This window comes from Aptenodytes patagonicus, chromosome 8 (genome assembly GCF_965638725.1).
Source record: "Aptenodytes patagonicus chromosome 8, bAptPat1.pri.cur, whole genome shotgun sequence".
Taxonomy (NCBI): domain Eukaryota; kingdom Metazoa; phylum Chordata; class Aves; order Sphenisciformes; family Spheniscidae; genus Aptenodytes; species Aptenodytes patagonicus.
Window position 1 is genome coordinate 3,630,266 of NC_134956.1, and position 23,695 is coordinate 3,653,960.

Below are 23,695 nucleotides of genomic sequence, written 5' to 3' on the forward strand. Positions count from 1 at the left end.
TTTAAATTACCAGCTGAACAACTCATAGTAAACGAGGAGATGAGAACACAGAGTACACAACCTTTAGGCTGGGAATTAGTTGGCTAAACAATTTTCAGATCAATATACCAAACAAAATCAGGAGCCATTCAACAATACTTCACGGAAGAAGAGACTGTGATAACTAGCAGTCCTAAGGAACAGTTTGCCTGACCTTGATACATAGATCACCTGGACCTAGTGTGGAAATATGAGATGTACTGTAGTTGCAAATGTTTATTTACAGAAAAAGTGATTAAAGAAAGAAGAAAATGCTGTCAAAATAATCTCATCTGTGACTGACTCGTGGTGGCTGGGTGCTCCTGATGCCTCCATCTTGCTCTTGATTTCAGACCTGCGAGGTTGGTCATCAATCTGCCTGTACGCGGTACTTGGCAGAATGAAGCTGTACTTGGAGTAAGCTGGCTGGAAGTAGTACGTTATTAGTGTTGCTTAAGGGTTGAGCCTGTCCTCATATATACAAGTTGCAGTAATGGAATCTGACCTTTTTATGACACCCTTGATAGAAAATGCCATCGTGTATTAATAGCTGGTATTAAACAAAGTGTCATCAGTGAATGAAAGGGCAACCCTTGCCCATTAGATACTACACCACTATTGCCCAGCCTTGACTGGGCTGTGACATCTCTCATTGGGACAATGAAAGCTCTAATTTAAAATGCTGTCTTGAGAGGAAAACATATTAATGCTTGCAGCTTGTGTTGATTGTTACCAGATTTTGTTCCAAAGGTTTTTCTTCTTCATTGTCTTTGTGCCTCAATCAGCACTGCCTCGTTGTAGGCCAAGGGAGACGTGCCCGTGCTGAAAAGCAGCTTAGCAGCCTCCCATACTTTTTTATTTTCCTTACACTGGAACGTGAGTACAGGGAAGGTAAGAAGGTGAGAGCTAAAAGAGAGTCTTAAAAACCACAGGCCAGTATGTCAAAGGCCAGTGAGTATTTTGGCTGCTAATTTTCTTGGCCAGCCTTCCAAGCCTTAATTATTTTTAGAGCATTTTCACTTTCCCTGTTATATCTGGGTATTCCTCTGTTAGCATAATTTCTTGTGAGATTTTTGCTTTGTCCACATTCATTGCTTGACAGTCCTTTGGAGACTATATATGTCTTTTTTATACCTCTCTGTAATGCAGTAAATCCATTAATGGATACAACAGTATAATAGAATAAGACAAAGATAAAAGGCTTGAAGGAACCTGAGGAGAACCCTCCCTAAATGTAATGTCCACATGGTTTTGTTCAAGTAAATGGAATAATTGCATGGGAGTATGGAATGCAGAGACTGGTGCATGATTTTCTTGATTACATGAAGTAAATAAGGTTATAGACATATATTTAGAGTTAACCTCTCGTTTCTCAGTGATATAGAGAATTCAAACATATCCCTACTACAGCTGTACTAAAATTGTCTGAGAATAATAATCTTAGCTCATTAAAGGCCTAAACTTGCAGGTCCTGACAATTCTGGTCTTAACCCTCAATGTACTTAAGTAATGAGCATTGTCTGACTCTGCATATTACGTATGGTCTTCAGAGACATGCTGTTTCACAGTCACAGTGTTTGGCATATCAGAGGACTGAAGGGAGTTTGGGTTTGGAAGCAGAATTGGTTATAGCTAGAGTGGGCTGGGAGGCTGACATCCAAATAGCATGGTTATAGCACTATGCAGCACCCAAATCTGTGTGTACTGCACGGTAGACTTGAACCTGCTGCTGCTTTTTTTCCCTGCGAAGAAAACAGGGTGTTTTAGATACCTTTTCCACTCTTGTCTGCAGTCTTCTGGTGTGCCTGCAAGTGCTGTAGCAACAGAAACACTTGCTAATGAGAGGGTCGGTTGCTGCTGCAAGCACACTTCCTCGCACCCCTGCCTTTGCGGGTTTCCTGCTGCACCCCTGAAGACTTTGTGCTGTGTTCTCTCTGCTGATTACAGAAGTGAAAATGCAGGCATGGGGTTTAGAAGGCTTGGTTGGTACTAGTTTTCTTCTGTTTCTTTTTGGCTTACTGGCTTGTACCCAACAGCTATTGATTGTTGGGTAGAAGGACTCTTGGCTTCAATCAAGTATTGCAGATTTTGAACACAATAGATGCTTTGGTAAGCAAGATATGGTTAAAATGGACTGTGCCATAGAATTAACTAGAGAGAAGGCAATTTCATATGTAAGTAAAGGTGCCTTACTCAATGTTTTTTGGTATGGAATACAAGGTAGAAGACACCTTCTGGCTTGACTTCTTTGGTCTGTAAAATGACTGTCTTTTGATGTGGATGATGTCAGCAAACCTGCTTGTCTCCTTTTGGATAATTTATTTCTGATTTGGTTCTTGCAGAAGATGTACCCTCATAGAAAAGTCTTGTAGAGGTCAGATATTATAGGAGTGGCTTTACCTGAGGAATTCAGCAGTGAGCAGTTTTGCCTTCTAAGTTTTCTTGCTTGCTAGTGTGAGATCTGTGCAAGCAACAGGTATCTCAAAGAATTTATAGAATAGTTCAGAAAGATTTTCATTTTTTGTTATGCTCATATGGATGATAGTTTTAAGATATACTTTTGCTCCATCAAAATCTGCTTTTTGTATTTCACAGTTCTCTCAACCTAAACTAATCCTCTAATCACCTTAAATTAGCTCTAAAAGTCTTGTTTCTCCACCGACCTCTTTTGATGCTTTTAAAGAGCATTCTAACAAGAGCGTACAATGGACTGCACTCCTGTTTTAAAAGACTGGCTGTGAAAACACATTTTTCCTGCAAACATCAATTTTAACCACTAGACTGTCAGAACTGAACGCCTATTTCTGTCCTTTTAGGCGAGATTTATGTTACTCGCTCACTGAATAAGCAGGTGAAACAGAATAGTGTTGTATTGAAGAACAATGACTACTATATAGCTAAATGTTTCTCTGGGCCTGCAGGCTGAGACCGCTGCCTAGAACTGAAAACAAAATATATTACTTTTACGACTGTGGGCAAAACACCCTAAATCTTTTTCCATTCCTGTTTTCCCCATTGTTCGTGTTACACAGAAAATCAAGTGTCTGCTATGATTCAGTCACAGTTGTTGGGCATTTTCTGCACAATGTTATTTCCTGATACTTAGATATTTTTTTTTTAAATACTGTAAATCAATACAAGGTTATATTTACTCTGTTTTGATGTGATGATGCCACCACGTTACACGATATAAACCTGTCTTGTCATAGAGGAATGATTATGAATAGATTTATTGAAGTCTCTTGGAGCACAGTGATAGCTAAAAGTTTTGTGATCTGTAAATCCATTTATGATTGTTATGGCAGATAGTGCATGCACAGAGTGGGATTAGATACCTGGACTTGGGGCTTGTTTTTTGAGGAACTTCAGACTGAAGGAAGACCCTGTGAGGCAAAGTGAAGTTGGGAGAGGTGAACTCCTGAGATCTTCAGCCCACATGGACTGTAGGATCCCTACTCAGGCGCAGGGACTCACAGGTCCCTGCTCTTTTTTTGCATTTTATAGAGTAGAAGGCATGTGCTGATGACCACTGGAGAGACATCCTATCCCTTCATAATTTTTTGAGGCTCTTTCCTTACTTCAGGAATGGAGAGGTCTTACAGTTAGTTGTAGGAAGAGGCAAAGGTGATAGAAAGTGTACTATGGTCATGCTAGGCCATAGGGAAGGGCTCAGAGAGTGGGACATGTCTTTTGTTTTGAGTTCTGCAGTAGTAATTGTGTCTAATTGTTATAGTATCACACACACATCCAGATTGTGAAACCACTGGGGTATTGGTGCATTGACTGCCATTGCTGTGCTGTACCCTCTTCTACTCTTTCTTCAGGAAGTAACTTACAGCCAAACAAAATGTTTCATTTAACCGTGAATGACTCGGCCTTGAATTTTCAGAAGATTTTAAAAACTTTCAGTTGAATTAGAAAATTACACTTTGAATTATCTAAATTTGTCTCTGATACTTTGTTTCAGAAGTGTGTTGAGTTGGTTTCATTCTGAAATGAAATGTTTGGGTCTTTTGAATCTTGGTTTTGATTCGGCAGAAACTTGTCACCAGGTTTGACTCTGTTTTATAGATCGTTTGGATGGCAAATATATATTATCTGTTGGAAATGTAGCTGTTGTAGTAGCAAAAGTCACCCTCTGTGCTGAACACCGTATATTTAAATAGATAAAGTAGGGAAGCAAAGGACTCCATCTATTTTACTGATGGTAAACTGAGGCTCAGAACCAGACCCATGTTCCAATCGGTTTCCAAACTGGGATCAGTTTACCACTGTTGGTCTGTGAGGCAAGGAAAATGGATCAGTACTGAAAACTAAGGTATGAACTAAAGTACAGTACTATATTGCATTTTATGGTATGTTTAATGAAAGCTTGACTCTATGGTGGTTCACGGGAAATGTTGAGGGTTGAGAGTAAGCTGTAGACCAAAAAGGGTGGGAATCAGTATAGATAAAAGAAAGCAGAATATTGCAGTTGATCTATCAGAGGTATGGTTTTGCTCTAAACAAACATATCTCTACATATAAAGTAGTAAAGTTACGGTTTTTTTCAAAATTAAGTCCGTGAGATTTCCCTCAAATGATTGGATTGCATAGGAATAGTGTAGCATATAAAAAAAATAACTTTTCAAATTTGCTGAATAGCTTAAGTGAATTTTATTTTTATTATTTCTTTAAAATGTTCATAGTCTGTGTGGGTGGATAACAGGAGAAAAAAGGAGTTCAGGCAGCACTGAGACCTTGCATTAGAAATAAATTGCAGCCTGGAGGAGTTATGCTTTATGGTCAAATTTTAAAGCCTTTGATAATAAGAAAAGTAAAGAAAATGGATTTTACATTGCTGCAGAATACATAATGTTCTGTGTCTATAACCTGTCCTAGATTACTGCGGCATGTGCAGGATTTAAACATTTGTAAGAGCAACAGTCCTTTGGGAGTCTTGCTATTTGTTCAGAGGAAATCTCAATACTTTTCAGCAGAAAGGAATATGGTTCATGAACTGATCTCCTTTCTTCTCATTTTGTTTTAATAGTCATCCTGGGAGTATGCTCCGGTTAACCAAGGATTGTGCCGCTTGCTTTAGTGGAGAACGGTGAGCTGAGATTTAATGTAGTGTGAAAGACATTGAGCATGAGAGAAAAAGGAAAGAGGAGAGGAAAAAGTTTATGCTCCCTCCTTGTCAGCATAATTTTGCCCCTGCAGTATCTTTTTTTTTTCCTTTTTTTTCCTGTGCACTAGGATGTAGAGCATGTGAGACAAGCATGTTGCTTAGCAACTGGAGGTGAACAACCTGTGCAGAGAATTAACAGCGGGGGAAGAGGAGGGAGCATGAATATATACGGCCCTTATTTCAGTTGCTCATTTTAGAAATGAGACAGGAAATCTTTTACTGAGGCTCTTTTCTTCTGCATTTCTTTCCCCAAACAAGTGCCTTCTCTGCCTTTCTCACTGAGCAGGATGCACCCAGCTGATGTATTATTGTGGTAAAGGAGTTTGGTAATCTGGCAATCATAAAAATCTAGGATCTCCAGAGTGAATAAAATGCAAAAATGCACTGGAGGAAATTTTGGTTGCTGGAATGCAAAAAGTTAAGTTGCTTGGGCTGAACTCTGCAAAGTCTGGAATGAATTGGGGTAATGAGGGAAGGAGATGCCTCCCATCAAAAAGTGGGATGAGGTACTTTGGAACAAGTCCTTTTAATGCTGCAGATATTAGAGGAGATGGAGCTTGTTAAAAGAGTCGCATATTAAGAGTCTGGTCTCAGGATCTGGCTTTCATGCAATTATCTTCATCAATCTATTCTGTTTTGTGTTAAGAACCAAGAAGAGAGATGGTGTGTCAGATTCTCTGGGCAGAGGAAAAAATTTGGCTCACCCTTATGAATTTTAGGAGAAAAGCCAGGGAAGGTATCTGTTCCAGGCTTTTTATCATCAGGTAACGTTAACTGTAGAATCACATCTGAGACCATCCAAAACAGACTCGAAGCAACAAATTCCACCTACTTACAACTTTTTCTCTGCAGGTGCAAGCAGAAACACCAGATTTAAGTTGGCCTCTGATTTCACAGAATGCCACTGACTGTATGAAAAACTCCGAAGAAATAGCTGTAAAATGGATTCTTATCAATGGGCTATGTGGGCAGCGCAGTCCATGAAGCACAGCTCATACAGTGCTGTTTCAAATTCATGTCCATTTTTAAATGCATATGCTGAAATACAGGTCCTCTACCTCAATACACAGAAACGGGAGATGGAAGAAGAGGCTGCAAATAGAGTATGCAAAACACTTAGTGCCGGCAGAGCTTGTGATAGAGCACTGAGCAGATGAACAATTAGCGATGGCTGTGCATGTAGTGGCTGTAAAGCAAGATGACCTAATGCTGAGATCAAAATACTTAACCAGCCCACGGCATTAGCCCCATTACTTTCTTGCCTGCTAGAAAATGTCAGAATAAATACTTGTCTTTTTCTAGTGAGTCTGGAAAATGGAGCAAGTTTAAGCAACATGACTTGTCAGGGGTGCATGCTCCTGAGCTGAGGTGCTCCAGCCTTGGCTCCCCAAAGTCCTTGCTGAACTCCACCGTTCAGGTGGGAATTGGGGAGGGGATGGTTCCTAAAGTAGGTTCTCATGGTGGCTTTGTAAATCAAATCTGAAGTGAACTGACACCAAAACATTATATCGAATACAGAGCAAAGGTGTAACTTGCTAGTGTCAGATATTTTATACAGGGATCACTGCCAAGTAAACAGCCAGATGAGTTTTTCTCCCACTGGATTCCTAAGATTTAGATCCACAAAAATAGGTAGATTCCTAATTCTCCTTGATTCCAGTAGAGATTGGGCACCTACATAATTCTGGTGATCTGAGCCAAACCTTCTGCTGGCAGCTCTGCAAAGGGCACATGGAAACCTTACCTTTGTTATTGGTCACGGGGGGAATTTTGTGACTTTTGGTATTTTAAATGCCCAGTGGATATTCTTACAGTTCCTTCTAAACCATATATTCATTATGTGCATTGCATGGCTGCCAATGACTGGGGTTAAATGGACTCTGCCATTCAGGAAGAGCTGAGCGCGCCTTTCACCCTGCATCATTAAAATACATAGTGTAATCAGTGTCTTTGGTTGCTGACTTGTATGGAAATGGCAAGACCCTACAATTCCTGAGCGACTGCAGAAGCCAGTGAGTTTCCAATTCTCTTCTGCTCTCAGGAAGTGTTAGCCACTAGCGTGGCAGCATAGCGGCAGCTGAGTGGAGATGAGCTAACGAAGACTGATGGCAAACTACCTGTATGAAATGTTTGTACTGCTGTATGATATTAGGTGTAACGAAGCAGTGTCCATTGCTATGCAGAAATACTGAATTCTATTTATTTATTTATTTTAAAGGAATAGTCCTGCAATTATGAAGATGGGCTGCATGTTATTTTACAGTCTTCTTCATGTGTGGAAAGCTCTGTGCAAGCTTTTGTGAGAAGCTTAAAAGGGCTTCTAAACAGAGAGGCTAGTGCCTGTGTTTGGGTGGATGACCCGAAAATGAGGCAAAAGCCACACCTAAATATTTCAAAGAATATAATTTTGTACAAAGCTCCACGTCCTGTGAAGACAACTGCTGGAGTTGCTCGCATTGTACTTTTTGTGGGGGGAGGGAGGGGAGTGGAATTCCAACATTGTAAATATTGTCTAACAACTACAGGGAAAGGAAGATTAGGATGATATTGTGCTAAACGCTAAATCTAGACTTCATTGAGGCAGCCCTACCTCTGCTTTGGTGCTGGAAGACTGGGCAGGAAAATGGTGGGATAAAAGCAACTCCTTCCACTTTTAAGACTTCCCTTTCTGGGAGAGCTGTGGCAGAATACCAGAGCAGCGTGCGAGCCAGATGTCAATACCAAGCCATTTTTCCCTCTCTCTCTCTTTCATTTTTTTCCTACAGACTGATTTTTGAAACCCAGTTGGCACCAGGAAATTCTCATTGATGGCAACCATTTGATTTGGGAATTGCTACAGGGAAAATACAAAGACAATGGTATTTAGTTCTTTACTGGCATTTTTGTATAATTTAAGGACTTAAAAGGAGACTACTACTGCGTTTGTATGTTTGCGCGTGAGGAACGGCAGAGGTGCAGGAGGCGGAAAAAGACACGTGATTACCAGCCATTCGATTTGCACATTTGATTCATTGTCTGCCTCGGAGCTCTGAGCTGAGGCAATGTTAGAGCTTTGAAAAGCTATAAGGAGTTTAACTACTGAGTGGAAGAAAGGCTATTTGTACCTGACTATAATTCCTAGAGAGCTTTACCTGAATATTTTGCTTTGTCATTTGTGAGATTTTTTTTTTTTAAATCCTGTTATCTCAACATAAGATCACTAAGCAGCATGCACATAAGGGCACAGAGTCATTAACTCTGGGCTATCTAAAAGCTGTGATGTGATATCAAATTCATTAGGGTCTAATGTTGCAAATGTTTGTTGTTAAGATATTTTTTCCAGATTTACATATGAACAATTCAGATTTAAATTCAACCAGTGTATTTTCAGAAATAATTTCAGTGTATCAGCTTAATCCCCAGTACGTTCTGTTTAAAAAGATAGGTTTTTTAAAGTTGAAGCTGATGTTATTAAAAGATTTAGATGAGTGATGTCATGCTCTGCTTTATCTAAACTGCCTTTTTCATTTTAAATAATTAAACATGGAAAATTTTTCTCAGAGGGCATACTGCATCTGATAATATCCAGATATATTTTATTTTTGTCCAGGTGTTAGAATTGTTTGTCTACAGTTAAATCTTTTAACAGAGCGTGCCTCATTGTTTACTATTTTGATTTGTTTTGGTTTTTTTTTTTCTTTTGACCTTGGTGTGTCCTTAAGCTTTACTGGCAATGTTGTTGAATTGCTTGGAGGCTAGTCTCAGTGAAGAACCCTGTGTATGTACGATGTCAGCTCCATGCCAGGAGGCTTGTAAGGTGAAGAACACTTACTGTATTTTGATCTGAAAGACTTTCTGAAAAATGTTCTTTTGTGATAATAACAAAAATTTCTGTTGCTGGGTTTTGGATTTTGTTGAGGTTTTTTTTAGAGAGGAAGGAGGCAATCAGTAGCAAAATGGGAACAGTGAGAGAAAAGATCAGTAGGGAAGGTTTTGAAATTACTCTCCAATGTATTTATGATTTGCTTAGCCAAAGAGGGTATAAAACACAAAAGGCTTGTGATTAAAAATATAAAAAAAAAGATGAAAAGAGATGCAGTAAGAATCTGCCAGTGTTATTATTTCAGATTAAGTTGACTGATCAAATAATGAGAGCTAAAAAGTGTGATCTGCTCTGTTCATAAACCTATCTTGGATTAATTAAATCTGTCATTTATTTAAATACATGTCATGTTGTCATATTAAGGTTTCTACCTAAAACAAAAGAGTTGTCAGGAAAAATAGAATAATTTGGTTTAAAATCAAAGGCGTGAACATAAACCGTAAGTCAGTAGATTTTACAAATTCTACATGAAGGCTGCTTGTGGTCTGTGATCACGTGGAATTTTTCATCCGCTAGAGATCAGTTGTATGGGCAGTATCCTTCTTGTCCTTAAGCTTTCCAGGAAATCTTTCAGAAATTTCATTTTAGTTTAGATGAAGGTTGTGCTTATTAATGCTTGGCTCCATGGTCTCAGTTCTGCTGAGCTTCTACTAAATAACCAAATTTTACTTTCCTTTCAACATCCAGACAAATTCTGAGTGAAAACCTTAATTTGTGATGAACTGCGTGGAGTTACCTCTTCATGAGCAAGACCGCATATGACAGTGAGAAAGAGTTCTTGTGTCTGAATTTTGCAGAGTTGGCAAGAGCAGCAAACTGAACAGAAAACAAGTTCTTTTACAACGTGCACTTTTGCTGCCCTGGATACCAGCATAAGCAAACACAGTCTGTTTAATTGGTGTAATTCCAGGGCTATTGCAAAAAGAAGGGTTACTCAGGGCACAATGTGCATATTCACAGAGAAACTCAGGGCACATGTGATTTAAAGTCATCTTTATTGCATATTGCTTGGACATGCTGGTCATGTGCAGAGCAATGATGTGATGCAGATACAGACAGTTCAGTGTGTTTGGCGTAAGATTTGCAGCTGAAGCAGAAACCCATGCACTGGGGGAAGGAAGGGAAGGTTCCTTTCAAACTGAGGCCCTGGGACCTGAGCTGCAGGTGCCAGATGATGCTTTGTAAGGTTATTTTCCATGAAATTCATTCTACAGTCTAGTTTCCACTGACTGCAATGGTCATGCACTTTGTAATGGGGAAAACTGGTTTTAAATGTATCATATAAAGGGACTGTATTCTGGCAGGATAGTGCCTCAGTCTGTGTAGCTGGGACCTACCCACTTGCTCCAAAATAACTTTGGTGAGGACTGTATAATCAGGAACACCAGCCCAAAGTCTGAAAGCTTTAAATAAATTGTGAAATGTAAGGTAAAACCTGTCCTGGTACACGCTTGAGAACCCATCAGTCTTCACAATGAGAGTGGGTAACTCTGGAGCCTGGTCATCAAGTGTTGTGGCATCTCCATCCTTGGAGATTTTTGAAACTGGGTAAGACCCCAGGCAACAATCTAACTTTGCAGCCAGCCCTGCCTTGAGAAGGTTGGACTAGCTGTCCTTTAGAGGTCCTGTCCAGCTTAATTTTTTCTGTGATGCTATGATAGATATCTGAGTATGCAGCATTGTGCCGTTATCCACAGTGGATCTTGGAAAGGCGATGGGTCTTCTGTACTCTGAATTACATGTCCATTCACTTTAGTCCTCTACTGGAGCACTGCAAGAATTTCTGTATAGGATAACACAATGGGTAATTATTGTGATCTTAGTCTTACGTTTTGAAAGTACTGAGTTGATGTTTTCAAAAACATGGGGAAATATTGTTGCAAAAAGAGAATGTTAACAAGTATAAAAATGTTAATAGAATTTGGACAATGTCTGAAGTGTCACATAGCTGCAGTGGCTTCCTTTATGTACCGTTGCATCAGGTCACTATAAGCTGAGTATTTTACATAAAAAAATACTGAAATAGCAGTGAAATAGCATGAGTGAACCAGGGAAGTCTTAGACTTCCCTGTTAGACTTGCTTGTTTCATGTTTTGTTAGGAGTTTAAAATGTTCAGATTTTAATAGTGTTCATGAACTTTTCAAAGTAATCTATGCTTTCCTGTATAGGAATGTTAACTTCAAACCTGACTTTTATTTCAAATGGAGTGAAATTAATGGAGTTTTATGGATTCAGCATAAAACACAATGTCAAGTGGTTGTTGCTACTTTCTCAGTGTCAAGCCCAGCAAGTAAAAATCTCTGAAGAGAAGCAAAAAGAATTTCTGAAGAGAAGTGGGATCCCAAGTTCTCGTGACCATGCTTTAATGAGAAGAGGGAGGTGCTTTAAAGAAGCAGTAAAGAAAATATTTATGTAAGCAAAATTAATTGCCACTGCTTAGCTTTAGTGATGGCCTCATTTCATATTTGCTCTCAGAAACTCATACAAAACACCCATTCATATAGATAGAGATCTTGCTTATATATCTAGATTCAAAAGTTGATCCTTAAGCACCTCAGTAGTTTAGACCTTTCTCAGAAAATTGTTTTTATGTTTCATATTTGTATTGCACATTGCTCAGCTTTATAAATATGAAATGCAGTGCAACATAATAACTGCAGCTCCACTAGGAAAAGACTACCTAATTTAGATGAAAAACATGTGACAGCTTTTGATAGAAAGGATGATAGAACCAAAATAATCAATGAGTGGCTGCTCATTGATGTATTAGAGCTACTACAGCATCTTGTTTGAACACTGGGCAAGCTTCTGTTGTAGAAATCAGTAAAGCAATTTAATTGGTTTATGTGAATCCGTTGCTACTACAAAAATACCGTTGAATACATGCATGGAAAAAATGCTTAGTGTTGTCTACAACAGCACTTCCACTCTGCTCTCTAAACGGATTATGACTTTAGTCTTGTGGACCTGAGAAAGATTGCAGCAAAATTTTATTGTGGAGAATACCCTCATATCTCTCAAATTCTGAAGTCCAGATGTATTGCTGGAATTATTATTATAATAATATTATATTATTATAACTAATAATTATATATTCAATAATTTATATTATTATATTATTATAACACCTTACTCAGCAGGTATCTTAACTCCTGCCTCTCATCTTTGATCCAAGGCAGAAAGGTCTGCGGGGAACTATTACATGGCTGACTGGGATTCCAGAAAATATCTGATGGTCAAAGCACAATTCTCTGTTCCCCTCAAGAGCATGGGATGGCTGCAACTGTGTATAGTAATCATCTGTAGCAGGCTGGGAGAAATTATGAGGAAATGGAAATTCTTCACCCTTTGGACTTTTCCTAAACTCCAGGAGAAAATTGATGGAGGCATATACTCTAAGAAACCTTTTGTAGTGTTCGGTTTTCAACTCCAGCTGGTTCCCAAGACCTCAAATTTGTCCCAGCCGCAAAGCTCCTATGACATGTTTATTAGCTTGATTGGTAGGCAAAACAAGATGACTCTAAGACAGATTAATGAAGTAAATTATGATGCTGCAGGGACTAGTTTAACATGCTTTGTGGGAAGTGGATTCACTCAGCATCTGGAGAGGACTGTGATGTGAAAAGATCTATACTTTCCTTAAATTCCTACTCCTCAACCCCCAAAATTCATCAGAACTTTAATCCTATTGGGACCCATAACATATTTTGAAATAATAAATTCCAGGCACCCCTCATTTTTCATTAGGAAGGGTGAGCATGGAAAGGAGTATCTTGGACCTTTGTCTGCTCACTGCAGTTTGAGGAAAGGAATTTTTCGTCCATGTCCTTCAGGTGGTGACATGTTGGGGTGACCATGCTTTAGTGTGAACTAAGGGAGTCACAAAGCATAACGTGATCCTCAGGGAAGTTGATGCCTGTGAAGTACTGGCCTTGGTTTGCAATTTTGCAGTGGTGAGAGGGAATTGGTGGAACTGTTGCACTGTAAATCTTGTTTATGGGCAAATAGGACACATACCTTGTATATAAAGCCAAGAATGTACTGTTAGTATAATTGAAATCTTAATGATCTCATCAAGATTCATTAGTAGTCTAGATGGGGTTGGTCGTGATGATTTCTTCTTCTTCACTCTAGGATTAATTTGTGGTCATTTTTTGTATGTTTGCTGACGTGCTTTTACATTTCCGTTTCTTTCTTTCTTTCTTCACTGATATGCAACTCCACGTTACATCTGAATTTACTATATATGGTGCCTTTCAAATATTTTAAATAGTATTTCTTTGTTCTCTGTTTCCCTTAAAACCAGTTTTGTCCATCTCTACATCTGCATTTCTTTAACTCACCATTGATGAGTTGTTTAGAGCCTTGGGGGTCTTTTGTGCCTCACATCTTACCATCCCATGTCTGTATTCCTGCACGCCTCGTCCTATGTCTCCAGTTCTCAAGGCCTCTGCTGTTGTACCAGGCCTGTATTTCTCTACATTTCATCATTGTGTTAGTCATTAAAAACCCCATTTTACATAGAATTACTGCTTGTTACTACTGTCTCTATAAAACTACGGTTATAGCATACAAAGATAAAAAAAAATCTAAAACAGATTATCCATAGATAACTGGTCATTTAGAAAAATTGCTGTCACAGCTAAACCAAGTAAAACAAAGCTGCAGGCAGGTCAAGAGAAGTTCAGACACAGCAGCCTGCCAGACCGCAGCTCTGAGGCCTTGCAAACCCTGTACAAAACATATGGCCTGTTACTAGCACAGCTAACTACCCAGAAAAACAGCTCCTAAGCCCTGTTCCTGCTGGTGGAGTTGACCACAATTTTCATGGGCAAAACTGCCAGTGTATTTTCACAAGTTCCTTTTAAATCAGATCTAGAAGAGGCTTTTTGTACATATGCAGTTTGCGTGTACACATTCCTCATATTCCTCATACGCTCATTGCATTTGTTCCTGTGTTTTAAGGTTTTTCACACGTGAACAAGACGCATCAAACAGTGTAGTTTTTCTAACAGAAAATTCCTGGACTTGAAATCATTAGAAACATCTCAGTCAAGCCCCATAGAAAAGCTGCACTCCCTCGCCCCAAGACGACAGGCAGTACATACTGGTACCTTGCAGCACTATGTTCCACTTTTTCAAATAGCTAAACATTCTTGATCAAATGAATCCTTGCCAGCTGTGCCCTTTTAGGACTCAATTCAACCAGAGCTTTGCCACCAGGCTGAATGCTATCAATCACATGTGTGGTCTCACATGATCAAAACTGGAACATGCACGTGTTGATTCCAACAAGGAAACGGCCCAGAGACCTCAAGCAAACTTTTGGCTACTGCCTGTATATTTGAGCAAGCACTATCCTGTCATATGCCCAGAGGAGGAAGGGACTTCAAGGATGCAGTCAATCAACACTACTTTGGCGTGAACTGAGATCAAAAGGAAACAAAACCATTTCTTCTGAAATTCAGAGGAAAGGTGGATCAAGGAAAAAAATTCAGAGCAATCTTCTAATTAGACACAATTCAACCTAAGGAAACCCGTAACACAGTACTGCTTGCATATGGTCTCTAGGTACAAGGTTGTTTATATGAATGAGTAACATTTTCTCAGTGTTATTGCTAGACAGGAGAATCCTTGAACAGATTTTCCTTCCTATTCCATTGCTTTCTTGTTTTTCAAGTGGCTTTTTAAGAGATGATGCTCCCTTGTGTTTGTATTTAACTGTCATCACCTGCCCACACAATGGATCTTTTTCATTTAGCACAAAGAAAATTCTTACTCTGAGTGGGGTAATTTTTGGCCCATTTGAATTGCTGCTCCTTGCTCTACCCTCAGGAGCTCTGTTTAGCACAGGTGAAAATGGTCAGGTTTCAGCTTTGTCAAGAGAAAAGTTGCCACAAACTTCTAAACTAAGCCCTGCCTCTTTCTCTCCGCTCTGTAACTGCATTTTTCCTTTAGGCTCTTTTCTTCAAATACCACTAGGATATTTTGTATCCCCAGAAGGACACAGTGCGCTATTAGATAGTGCTTGAAATTGAGAATACACTTTTTGTTAATTAACAATTTCATAATGCTCCTCATTTCTAAGCGGAGAGGAAAATCTCACCGCTCCATCACATCTGAAGACTACCGGACCATTTTTGTCCCCAACACACAGTCACAGTCTAACAGAGATAAAATATACTCTCGCAATTAGCATAATCAAGCTCACTGCTTGCGTACTCCGCACACTCCAAATGCCACTGACTGCAGCTGGCTGACACGGAAGAGCCAAGCACTTGGCATAGCTCATGACTGGAGCATTGGAAGACTTGGCTCTGTCAAATCCTTGGAGGCAAGAGTGGCGGGAGGCTCTTCTGGGCTGCTGGCCCAGTGGTTGTGTCTGTGCTCATCTGACAGGGAGTGGCTGTGCCTGTTAGAGCCACAGAGGTTGTGACAAGAACAGACTGTGGTTTGTTGATGATGGGGTTTAATTTTTTGTAAAAGCTGTAAATAAAACCAACCATCACTAGATCTGATGTCTGAGTGGCTCATATTGCACGTAGCAGAGATCACTGCAAAGCATAACAGGTTCTCCAGAAAAAAAAAAAAAGAAAATAAAAAGACCCTAACAGTTTGATTTTATTGAAGGAAAAGTGGCTTAACGTTAGCACCTGCAGTTGCCTCAGAGCACAAGCTTTTCTACCCACACGCACCCCTCTCAAAGAAGGGAACCGGATAGCAAAGCTTTGTCACAGGCCATTTCACGCTAGTGGGTTCAGCAGTCAGAACTGCTGCTGTACCTGAAGTAATTTTTAACTTTGCAATGAGTGAATGTGGATCAAAAGCATGTTTTACTCTGGTTCTTCAAGAGAAAAGAAAATATGGGGTTTTTTTTAACCATGAATACATCTAAAAAAATGGCTGTCATCTGCAATAATTTATTCACAATATTTTCATTCTAATTAATTTCTAAACTGTTAGAGAGGAAATATTTGCATAAGAAAATCTTTGTAGTTTTGGCTTCTTTAAAAATAAAATCACCCATTCATCATGTAATAATTAGTAAGAAGTACAAAGTGATCTAATACCCATTCTTCTGTATCAAACTGGCTTTCATTTTTAATCATAAATGCTGCCATTCTTAGCTCTTGAGTAAGTACAATTTACATCAAGCTGCCTAGGGGATGTACTCGGCCTTGGGAGAAGGGACACGGATCACTTCTTTGTTCTCTTTTCAAAGGCCAGACCAAAACTCTTGCACTAATAGTAGGAAAGGTGTTGAGAACCTCGTCACATAAATACAGCAGCGCTTCTCCCTAAGTCTTTGGCATTGCTACTTCGCATCCTTCTGTGGCAAATGAAGGCTGTTGACAGCTATTACGAGGCAGTCATTAATGGAAGAAGTGAATGGGATTTTTCAACCTCCTTGCCAGCATGCAGGCAAATAAAGAAGTCAAACCAGATGGATGACACCTTTTGGTGCAAGAGCCAGAAACGCATGCAATTACTTTGTATTCGCATTGTAAGATTTTTAAGGCATGTGAGGTAGCAGTATAGTTAAACACTGCTATTTAGTACAGTATCGTGATGAAGCAGTGCCAATGTTTACTTAGAAGTTGATCTTGATCATCAAATTGTTACCAGTTTTAGTGACACTAGGTTTTAGAACTAAGAGGTAAATATGGCTAATAATATAAAAAAAAAGACTTTTTTTTTTTCTTTCTTGCACTGTGTATGAAAGGCCACTTTAAAGTACAGCAAATGTCCCTGGTGTGTTCAGTTCTGGAGATGAACGTTAGTCCTTAGGAATAGAAACATGTGCTGTAAGTCTGTATCATTAACTACACAAGTAGTAAATGCTTCTGTAAGCTTATTACTCTTAAAGACTCATGAGCTCATTTAGATGGACATTACATTATCATAAGTTCAGTAGGTGCCTACAGGTTGAAAAATCACTACAGTTGATCCACAGGTATTGCTGGCAACACCCTAACGTCTGCTGATGACAACACACTAGAGAATACGTGTCCACCAGAACAATTTTATCTGCTTGTGACGTTTGATAGCTGTTTCTTATCCATGACACCCAGAACCATTCCACCCTGTTTTGTTTGTAAGCACTTACTGAAGGCACTGAGGCAAAAAACAAGAGATGAAGGAAAGAAGAGTTCAAAGTTTAGCTCAATTATTTTTAGCTGTAAATGAAAACTATTGTGTTAACATTGCGTATGCTTTTTCTGGAAAGGGCAGCTGGGCTTTTAATACAGTTTCTTCTTTCTTTGACTTTTAACGTGCCATTAACATCCTGCGAGAGGTGATAGTTCTGCACATCAGAAATATCAGAGATACTATTTGGCAGGGTGAATGAGTCCTTGTGAGAAGTTTCAGCTTTACTTTTTTCAGGACCAATTACTTATCTGAAGCTAGCTTGGTGTCTCTAAGTTGCAGATAAATAAGAAACCTTTACTTTACAATTTTTAACCTTTTCCGGTTCTGAACTGCACAGAGAGCACTTCCATAAAAAAATCCCTTGCATACCTGCTCCAAACTTTATCTATAGGTTTTTAAAAATTATGTCCTTTTATCAGTCCCATGTTCTTTTTAAAGCTGTTCAGTGTTTTGCTTCAGTGTTTGCAAGGGTTCTGTGTCCTTTTGAAATGGTTCATCCAGTTGTGACCAGTTGTGGTGATACAGAGAGACGTTGAGATAGAGATGGTAAGAGACAGAAGTGGAAGCCTCAGCCAAGCAAAATGAAAAATATGTATTTTATTGTGACTTAATAACCTGTCTGAGTTGAGCCATTTTCTCTTCATGTAGGCGTTTTACATTTGAATCTTACATCTCTCTAGAGGTTCACAAATGTTAGGAAGTATAACTGATGTCTGGAGATATATTATGTGATGTCTGCCTTTCTTCACTGCCTGTTCTTTCAAAAATTTCATACATGTGTCTTAGCTAATACAAATCTAAAGTCCCATGTTCCCTGTGGCTTTACTGTTAGCTTCCTATGGAAGTTTATACCAGCTGAATTTTGTTCCCCACACTTGTTGATTAAAAGCATGGCCAAGGACTTCTTTAGAAAAAATAATTTAAAAAAAGTGGTAATAGCTGTAACAGCAAATCTGGCACTGACAGAGAAATGCAATGGAGGAGCTTTCATTGCCGTACTACGTATTGTGCTGCAGAAATGAAGAGCAACTCTCCAGAGAAGATTCAACCAGTGAGAAACGATGCACTGTTCACTCATGTTCACCTCCCTCCGGTGCCGGGGCGTTAAAGGGAGAACACCTCTGGTATTGTGTAGATGTGCATTTACTGGTCTTGACAGAGCTGAGCTTTGGCTTTATGCCGGTTGGTTCTGGGCTGTCTCATGGCCCTGAAGCAGCTTTGTCTTGAAATAGAATCGTATCAAGTGGGCGACTGCTTGTGCATGGTGGCATTGCTTGTGGCTACATCCACTTTAGTTCCCATTGCGTGCATTGCAAACCAGCAGCGCCAGGGTGTCTGCTGGGAAGCACCAGGGCGGCTTACTGCCATGAGAGTCTTACAGGAAAAAAGTCCTCACATGCCTTCTAAATTGCAGTTATGATGGTTTCAGTGTAAATCGGTAGGTGGTTGTCTCATCAGCCTGTGGGCTACGGACAGAAACAGTTTAAACTGCCTGTCTGCCTCGGGTATATCCAGAGCATAGCCCAGCGATGTGCTGGTTAATGACTGGGGCTCCCGGCTGCTGTCGGAGTGCATGCAGAACGCCCAGGCTGAATTTCTTATTTTCCTTCTATTTTTACATAGGAAAATACTTCATAGCAAGTTTGCTTTTGAAAAATACCAAATGTAATCTGAATAAACTATTTCTAACGTACTCTTACCATTAAGCAGAATTCTGCTCCAAAACCAAATAGCCTTGGACTCTAAAAAGGGAGCCTAACTTGATGTCTTTCAGCTCTAGAAAGGCTTTCTTTAGCCTGTCAACTTTGTTAATGACCACATAATGTTTCTTTGAACATAATCTCTTGCGTCCCAAGGCAATCGTGCTTAATGTTCAGCAGCAAAGTAAATTATGTATGTTAAAATCACAGCCTGATCCGGTATACCTGGCATGTACAGATGGGAGACAGCATAAAACATGCTAAAAGTCGTAGTAATGTTTTTAGCATGTGTTAGTATTAGTGAGCTTTAGTTGCTTGTTTGGTGGGAGAACGGCACACTCCTAATTTGTTTATCACAGGTTTCTTGACAATTTCTGAAATGGCTTCTTTCTTTGCTTCTGTTTCTCAGCTTCTCCATAAACAAAGCATTATCTGTCTTAAAAATTAAGATATCTTCTGGTGCTACCAAACCTCTTCATGTTGCATTTTTCAGAGAGGGAATGGATAGAGTGGTGTTGAGAGAAGTATTTTAGCTGTTATCTATTCAGTAAGACCACCTATAAATGATCTTTGCTGGAGGATACTCCATTATTCAAACAGACGTGCTACACCTGCTATTTCCTATAGCAGAATTCCCATTGCTGTTCCTAAAGCCAATTTTTTTTGCATGTTGTATGTAAAATAATCAGGCTGTAGAGTCACTGTTAATTGCTGAATTTAGGGCCAGATGTTGGTAGCTTTTTGATAAAGTCTGCTAGGCAGCCTTAGTGGGCAAATAGCTGCTTCTGCAGAAAAAACTGATACTCCTTTCAGAGTGATTGTAGGAGGGAAAAAGGAGCTAATTCAAGTTGAGTTGTCACAGGTGTACTTCAGAGGTGTCCCTAGAAAGGACATGTTACCCTGCATGTGGGAGGTGTGCAGTAATATTGAGTATTTACCACATACGGCTGGCATAAATCCTATGGATTTTACAAGATTTACTGAGGTGAAGATGATTTATTGTCTGCGAATTGCAAGATTGTCCAGAAGGGACTCTTTGAAGGGAGAAGAAAAGTTATGGGGAAGATTCCTATGAAAAACAGACCTGGGAGCTGCATCTGGTGGGGACCATTTTTAATAGATGCTGAGCACCTCCCGTGTTGAGGATATTCTTTTTCCTTTTCAGTTAGGATGCAGCCTTCCAGGAGGTGTAGTCGGTGGGTTGATTCCCACCTCTGCTTTCCTTGCAATGTCTGCAGTTAGGGGAACATTGGCATAGGAGTCAAATCTAAAGAAGTAGGCGATAGTGGATAGTTGGTTTAATTACTGGCCTGCACTGAATGTTTGTTTTAAGTGAGGGTTTTGTTTTTAAGATGAGTTTTCTTGGGGAAGATGGTGCATCCCGCATGCTCAGTAACTGACTGCACTGTCTGATGGGCCTGAAATGGAAACCAAGACAGCATCTAAGTTTGCAGGCAGGTGAGCATTCATCAGATAACTGAGCTGGGGGAAGAGTTACTGCCCAGGATCTTGTCTGCAGCTGCACATCGCACAGTTGGAGCTTTCTGGTCCCTCTTACTTGCCAGCTGAGCTGCCTGTCTGAGTGCTCCCTTACATGCCTTAACCAAAATAAGACAGGATGCTTTAAAAAGTTTAGATCAAATTTATTAACAAACTGCATCATTTGGCTTAGCTTGGGCAGTCCACCAACACATCTCAAGCTAGGAAAGGGCGGCTGCACCCAGTCAGAGGTGGTCGTCTTGGCTGTTAGGGGCAGATGGCTGAATTCACGGCGCTGTAAAAGAGCTACGGATGGAGAGGCGGATTCTCATCTGGTTTGCATTACCGCTTCGGGCCCAGGTCCGCTGAGTGACACCAACGAAACAGGGGAGTCTTCCAGCACTGAGCCTGGTTTGAGGTGCTGTAGGTTAACACACCTCATAGAGGCTTGTGAGGAATTACTGGAAGCTTGTAAGGAGCAACTTGCAGCACAGGCTTGTGAAATTAAAATGTCACCCTAACCTCTCCTCCTGCAGACAGGGGTGTTGCACTGCCATGGGAATCCACTGGTCACTGCTGTACCTTGGACTTGCATTTGGTATTCATAGCAGCAACAAATAGATAAATAGAGATCGGTGAATGAACCTTTTGCCCTATCTTGAATGCTAAGGTAATACAAAAAGTACTGCTCTTGGCTTTGTGTTTCTGCAATGTTCAAAATAATGAGAATTTTGGCCTAGCTGAGACCCTCAGGGCTGCTCCAGTAACAGTGAGAAATAATGATAAAGTGCATTGAGCAGATATAGACAACTGCCTTTAGTAATGAGAAATGATTGCAAAGTTAAAATATGTATGACTAATACAATTACACAAGTTACAATTTTTTTTGCTTTAAAACTCATGAGAATGTTGCCAGGGCCCATGAGGGCAGCATCTGCCAAAAAGGCCTGAACGTTTAAACGGTGAACATTGTCCACTAGGTCTGAGCTGAGACTGTTCATCTCACGTCACTGAAGAGACAAGCTGGCCCTCAGATACAGGCTACAGGCTGTGGGCCACCCAACTTTCCAGCATATGTATGTATTAGTGATTTTAAGGAAAGTGAATTTTCCTCCTCTTTTGTCTCCCCTTACTTACATCAGTCACTAAAAAAATGCACATGGCTTGTTTGAAGACTTAGCCAGTTTTGGCATTTGTACTTACACTGACAAAATGCCGGTCCGTGCAGAGCATTGGAGGAACATTGTTCTGACAGCCCATTGAGTTTTACATTTCCAAACTTTCCTGGTTAATGTACCATGGGCTGCAGTCTGCTCCCTCCTCCTCTCGACTCCCTGTGCTGATGCCACGGCCCTCGGAGCCGCTCGCTGCCGGCACACATGCCCGAGGACCACTCCTTGCTGGGAGCACTCCAGCACCCCGTCTGCAACACCTCCAGCGGCAACAGCACGAGAAAGCTTTGTTTATTTCTGAGTCCACTTTGCCAAAGGAAATCTGCGTGTCGCAGCACACAGGTTTATAAAGGAAAAAGTGGCTTTTAAAAATTATGCTAGCAACCATGCTAAAAAAGAGACAATAAAAAGCCGGATGGGGCAGGCCACATGAATGTGTGCTCTTGGTGCAAAAAGGGTCTTTTCAAAGGGATAACATTTTGACAGCGGTATGATGCTGCAATAGCATTCTTTCGATTTGCCTTTTTATGTTAATGTAAGCTGCTAATGAGGCTATTGCTATAGCAATGATTTATCTTGGAAAATTTTAAATTAAATATTTCTTGAAAAGCCAGCATTAAATAAAAATACCCCCCATCCACTAGTCCTAGTTTCATAATCTTGGAGAATTTAGTTTCATAAGATAAAGAAAATCAAAGCAGAATGTGGAAATACAAAATAAGCATGCCAGAAACCCCTGGAGAAGCCTGTGACTTACAAAGGAAAAGGATGAGCTGATAAATATCATAAAATATTGAATGTTAAGTAATACATAGTATGTAAAGAACTAAGAGAAAAACCTTTTCTGAGCATATTTGTGGAAGCTTTTTGTGAAAGTGAGAAGCGTAAAAGCAACACACACACAATGTTTCATGCTGACAGTTGGATAACTTTGAATGATGGAACTGAGTACAATTACCATTCTCCAACAGCAAAAGCCAGTACCTTAATGTTCTCTAGACTTGTTTTATTATACCATTTGCTTATAAGCTTGCATTTTATTATTTAATTGCAGACATTCAAGTCCATGTCTTTTTTCCCCTCAAACCCCTAACCAACAGTCCCGTAAAATAGTGTTTTAGGGCCAAAATCCTTGTCACGGTGCATTCTAGTTTTCTTTGCCTTACCTTGATCAGTCTAAAAAAAGTAAAAAAAAGAAGGGAAAAAGGCTAGTATAATAGATTAATATAGATACTGCAGACTTGTAATAAATCTTTGTTAACTCATTTGTTAGCTGATTGAGACCTTCCCCCCTTTATTTTCTCATTTTAGAAGGACCATTTGCTGGCATTTCACTTATTGCTTGAGATTACACTTATTGCTTGAGATTACACTTATTGCTTGAGTATCTTGTTCACTCACTCGTTTATTTGATCACAGTTGGAAACCTTGAACTATCTTTTCTAATACATTGTTCTTGAAATGAAGAATCATACAGGGCTGAATAGAGCCGATTTGATAGATAAAGCATCAAGTTAACACCGTGGAGTGTTAGAGTATCAATGCATTTCAGCTGGGTTTTGGTGTGTCAGTGTCCTGAGAGCCACCTGGCAAGCATGGGCTGGGCAGACTTGAGACACCAGAATAAATAAACTCTAGTGCATGTCGTTGGCACATCTTAATTATGGGCAATCTTACCTTAGCGTGCCCATCGTGCAGTATAATATTTACTGCTAAAGTCATACCTTGGGCAGTTATTGTGTAAGTTAAAAATGGAAGTGAAACAATTCAACGTAGATGATAGAGTAATTCCCTGGTGAGCACAAATTCAGTATTTCTCTATGCATACTGATGACCCCTCAGTGATCCTTCTGCATACCTCGCTCACAAATAAGCTGTAACAGTGAAGATTCAGCTGTGCAAGAACAAATCTTTCTTCTCTGATTTGTTCCAGCTTGCACTTTCTTATTTCAGATGGGACATCGGACCTGATCAATCATTGGGGGTCAGTTGTTGGAAGCTCAGCATCTTCAGTGGCAAGTGGAATAGAAGGAGGGATTCATTTACTCTAAGTAAGTAGCGTGGTAGAATTGAGGTAGAGTGGTTTTTAGCCAAAATCGGAGTCTAATTTTGTAATTTTGAAGCAGATCCTGACAGGCAAGT